The sequence below is a fragment of the Chionomys nivalis genome, chromosome 3 (assembly GCF_950005125.1).
Source record: "Chionomys nivalis chromosome 3, mChiNiv1.1, whole genome shotgun sequence".
Lineage (NCBI taxonomy): Eukaryota > Metazoa > Chordata > Mammalia > Rodentia > Cricetidae > Chionomys > Chionomys nivalis.
Window position 1 is genome coordinate 14,155,671 of NC_080088.1, and position 6,000 is coordinate 14,161,670.

Genomic DNA, 6,000 nt, shown 5'->3' on the forward strand with positions numbered 1-6,000 from the left:
AAGAGAAGCAGTCAAACAACAAAAGCTTCCTTCTTCCATGTACTCTTATATAGGCCTACCCCAGAAGGTTGCCCCAGTTTTATGATGGGTCTTCTGAATTCATATGATACAGATTTAAGATGAGTCTTCTCACCTCAAATGATTCAGTCAAGAAAATCTTGCACAGAGTGCCCAGCTGTTTGAGTTTTAGTTGATTCCAGATACAGTCAAGTTAACAATCAAGATTAGTTGTTGTACCACCTATGCTTTTTTCCATTGTCATATTTCAGGTTAAAAATGACTTGACTTCATACTATAATTCTGTATCTACACTGATATCTTCCTTTATTTAGACTTTTACACATGTTCAAGACCTTCTGATTTAAGGAGTTTAACAAAATAGTCAATAAATAAAAATTCATGTTAATTAAAAAAACTCCTCAGAGGTAACCCAGACCCAGAAAGAAAAATAAGATATATATTCACTTATATGTGTACTTTAGTCAATAAGTACATGATAACAAAGATACTATCCATAGACTTATAGGTTAAGTATAGAAGAAGAGATTTGGGGAGTCACAGGGATCATGCTCATAGGGGAAAACAGAAAAGAATTTATGGGCAGTCTGAGGGGTGGGGGAAACTGGAATGGGGAAGATCAGCTAGACAGGGGGAGGGAAGAGGAAGAGGACTGAATGCAAGCAGAGACAGCTGAACTTGAGGGACATTTTGAGGGGTGGTATTGAAATCCAGTGCAGTGGAAACTTCCTAAAATATATGAAGGCAATCCTAATGAAGTCTCCAGATAACAGGGAAGACAGAGTCTGAAGCAGTCATTTCTTGTAACTGAATGAAGATTCCAGTACTGGACTGAGTTATATACAATTGAGGTTTTGGTCAAAGAGTCCCATAGAAATCTCCAAACCCAGGATGTTGCTAAGAAAATAGATTGCTGTCAATTGGTGGAGACAGCATTCACACAATTCATTGAACACAGAGAAGTAGAGCTCGTGTCTACATAGAACCTTCTCTCCTATAGTCTAGCATCTTCGGTATTGGAAAATACTTTGCAGGATACCAAAAGAGAAATACACCCACCTAGTCACAAACCCTTTGATCTACAATGTTGTCCTGCCTACAAACTGTCAGTGCAATGGTGGCACAAAACAGGCGAGAGTAATTAACAGATGTCTGATTTGCCTTAAGGGTCACTCATCGAGATGGCTCCTGTACCTGACACTGCTTGGATGGGTGAGACCCAGGGACTAGATACCAGACATCTAAGGTTAAACCAAATACAACTTGTCTTAAAAAATAACAGTGATAAATGATTACTAATGATATTCTGCTATACTCTTAGTTCAATGCCTTATTTAGCCATCATTAGAAAAGCTTCCTTCTACAGCAGACAGAAACAAATTTTATACCCATAGCCAGACTTTACACACAGAGAGAGGAGGAATAGAAGAAAAGAAAAGGGGGCGGGGAGAGAGAGAGATTAGAATACTCAACTCTAAATGAGATAACTCCATCAAATCCCTCCCCTCAGAGCTCAGGGCAAACCAATGAAGAGGAGGCAGAAGAGTGTAAGAGCTTGCAGGGATAAAGGACATCAGAATAAATCCTTCTAAATCAACTAAACAAAGTTCATACTGAGTTAGTAAGCACATGGCCTGCATTAATGATTTATGACTTCTGGGTGTGTGAATGAGGTACTCTCTGATTCTTGTGACTTCTCTTGGGGTTCCTTTCTTTTGGTTTGTTTTGTCTAGTTTTGATACGATGGTCTGGTGCGGGAAGTCCTGTATATGTGTTGCTTTTATTGGTTAGTGAATAAATCTGTTTTGGCCAATGGTTTATCAGAATAGAGCTAGATGGGAAAACTAAACTGAATGCTAGGAGAAAGAAGGTGGAGTCAAGGAGAAGCCATGGAGACACCACTGAAGACAGATATGAGCTGCCAGCCAGAACCTTTCTGGTAGGCCACAAGCCTCATGGTAAAATATAAAATAATAGAAATTGGTTAATTTAAGATATGAGTAAGCCAGAAATATTCTTAAGCTATTGGCCAAACAGTATTGCAAATAATATAGATTCTGTGATTATTTCATGGTCTGGACAGCTGAGAACAAACAAGCTGCCTCTCCCAACAATGGTCTTTGTTTTATCTTATTATATTTAATTTTGTCATGCTTGTTGTTATCTCTTAGAAGCATGATCTTTTCTAATAAGAGATAGAGAGTGGATCCAAATGGGACGGAAGCAGGGGACTAACTGAGAGGTGAAGAGGGAGAGTAAACTTTATTATGGATATAGTGTATGAGAAAATAATCAATTGTAATTAAAGGGAAAAAATTAATAGATAAATACGAAATACCCAAATTCAAAACTGAAAATATGGGAGTCACACAATATCAAGGTTCACAGGTTGGGGAAAGTTCAGTTCTGTCAGAAACAATTGAGTACAAATGCTCACCCACCAACCAACAGATTCTCCACAATATAAGAACAAGACCTGTTCACACTGTGTCTTATGTAGACTGGTATCTATCATACCTCACATTGACTCCTTGTAATGCCACATGCAATGGAGCAACTAATGCTAAGTACAATACATAGAGCTTTTTTTCTTTCAAATTCTGTCCCCACCAACTGTATTACTAATTTTTTCATGCCTATGATCAAATAGCTTAAAATGATCTATTTGCTGGTCTAAGTATTTATTTAACCTCAGATTTACAGGGACATAAGGCAACATAATGGGACAACTCATGCCATAACATCAGGCATGTGATACAGTTGGTTGTATGGCATTTGCAATCTCCCATTCTTCTAAGCCCCCAAGACTTCTCAGCAGGTCCCATCTCCAAAGGTTCCACAGTGTCTCCAACAGCACAGTCTTTTGGGGTCCAGATATTCAAACATATGTGATGGTGGGAACATTTCACATCAAATCCATTTCATGAACTTATGCCACTTTAATAATAACAATCTTAATATAAACAACAAAAAACTTTAAAAAAATCTGCCCTTGGAAGTTACTTAACTTTTCAAATGACGATTATATTGTCGTTCTTCAACTCCTAAATAGCAGTATTGCATTCTCAAAAAGATTCATCATAATAACTGTGAACAGCAGTCTGTAATAAGGTAAGATGAAGAATGACAGTTTTCCTACACGCAGGGATTATCTTCTGTGATTCTGGGTATTGGTACTACATTTCTTCATAGCTTTGTTTTTCTATTCCTAAATCATTGGTGGGTTTTGTTTCCTTTTTTTGTTGGTATGTCTAGATTTAGTGCTTTTCTTGTGAAAACATTTGAGGTGTTTAGCTATTAGTCTCATTATGATGAGTAGATTAGATACACTAGACATCTTTCCACCTCATGTAGAAACTGGCCCAGTGAACTTTCTTGTGTTCTGACTAATTTTCAATTTTTTTATTGCTAACAATTGGATAAGATCAAAACACTTAATCGTAAGTATGTTATTTTTTAAAATATGAAATATTTTTGTCTTTTTATAGACTTTGAACTTTTCAAAATTAAAATAATCCTGGAATTTAAGAAGGGGTAATTTGGTATAAATAAGAAGTTTACCATAGTAGAATATTTTCCCCATGATAATATTGGAGGTTGATTTTAAATAATAATATATTATGATTCACAAAATCTGTATCTATAGCTAAAGGTGGAAGTCACAAAATAATCCCACACCAGTTCAGAATTATGAATAATAAAGGGTTACTTATTTAGGACTAGACTCACAGATCATAATCCTCTGCTGGAACAGGGAACAGCAACTGAATCCCACAGCTGGAAGTGAGAGCTGGAAGCAAGAGAGTGAGCACACAGTTTTATATCTGCATTTACAGTATTAGAGACCATGCCTGAGTGGACTGGTATATTAAATGCTATTGAATGAAGGAGCAGAATGCACTCCAAGAACTTTGGGTGACTATCCAGTCAGTGAGATTTCTCTGTCATTTCTAGAGTTTTGGAAGTTGCTTACAATGTATTTCCTGTTTACTTAGGTAATATTATATCCTTCTTGATTCTTTGGTGGAGCTGAAGAATTTATAGTGATAGTTATAGTTTTCCTTAGTTATGGTAACAGATAAAGTAGATATAAATACTGTAATTGTAATTCTTTCCTGAGACCTGTTTTGTTATATGTAATTTTACTATATTAAAGCCTTCCTTTTTGTTTAAACATAAAAGGGGAAATGGTGTGGGAGGTCCTTTTGTCTATGTGTTGCTTTTATTCATTAATGAAAAAAGAACTGCTTTGAGCCTATAGCAGAGCAGGGCAGGGCAGAGCAGAGCTAGGCAGGAAAGATTGTACTGAATGCTGAGAGAAAGAAGGGCAGAGTCAGAGAGACACCATGGAGCAACCACCAGAGTCAGACATGTTGAAACTTTATGGGTAAACCACTGTCACGTGGCAATACACAGATTAATGGAGATGGGTTAAATTAATATGTAAGAGTTAGCCAATAAGAAGCTAGAGCTAATGGGCCAAGCAGTGATTTAGTAAATACAGTTTCCATGTGGTTATTTTGGGTCTAAATTAGCCAGGCACCCAGGAACCAACAAGCAGTTTCCTTGCTACAAATTGGTGCCCAACATGGGGCCCAAACCCATGACTCTGGGATTAAAAGTCTCATGCTCTACCAACTGAGTTAGGCTGGTGGCTGGGAACCAAAAAAGAGCCTCTGACTACATGTAACTATCATGCTTACTAGTTTCCTATGTAGAAGATGAGCAACAAATTATGTAGCCAATTTTCCTTGATATGGTTATGTACCTTTGATGATTATTATCCAATTTTAATATCCTAATGGCTAGAATCACTAAAGAGATAGATGTCTGAGACCCCTATGGGGAATTTTATATGTTAGGTTATCCTTTAGGCATGCCTGTGAGGGATTGGCTAGTTTCACCTTAGGGGTGAGAAGATTCACCTTAACTTTGGGTAGCACTAACAGGGGCTGCCAGACTGAATTGGATCAAAAGAACAAAGACAGTTGAACATAAGTTTTCATTGTTTGTGCTTCCTCCTGATTACAGACACAATATAAGCAGCCTCTCTGTTGTCATCATGACTTCATTACCATTGTGTATTGTGCCACAGAACAATGAGCCAAAGTAAACTCTTAAGCTGTTCTTGCTAAGTATATTGTTTTAGCAACAAGGTAAGTAGGTTAGGCATTACCTGGGATACTCATTTTACATGGTGAAAAGATTTACTTTGGCTTATTATTTCAGAGGTTTCAGTCCATTTTCATTGGTTCTTGTTTATTTGTGTCTATGTGAATTATTCTACACCATGGCAGAGCACACTGAAGGGGTTAACTTACACCCTCATGGTAGCCAGGAATCAAAAGAGTTAGAGGAAACAAAAGACATAGTCCCAGTGGCTGACTAACTCTCTCCAACAACAATCACCTCCTCTCAATAGCAACTGGGGATGGCAAAAACTTTATCATCTGGTATGTATGTATATATGTATGTATGTATGTAATGTATGTTTCTATCTGTCTGTCTGTCTGTCTGTCTGTCTATGTATCTATCAATCATCTATTTATCCCTCTACATATCATCTAATTTTTTATTGAAAGTACAATACATTCAGACCATAGTTTCCTCTCCTTCTTCTCCTCCCAGCACCTGCCAACCCCACATCTATTCCACCTCTGTTTTCCATTCAGAAAAAGTCATGGCTCCAAGAGCCCAGTCAAGCAAGACAAAATGGGATACAGTAAGACAAGGCAAAAACCCTCCAGTCAAGGCTGGATAAGGTATCTTAATAGGAGGAAGAGTTCCAAGTGTAAGCAAAAGTATTAAAGCTATATCCACTCCAAATGTTAGTATTCTTAATAAATACCAAGCTAACAGTTATAACATGTACACAGAGAATTTAGTGCAGACCCATGTAGGCTCCATGTTTGCTGCTTTAGTTTCTGTGAGCCTATATGAGACCTGATTGGTGGATTCAGTGGACCTTGCTTTCCTAGTGTA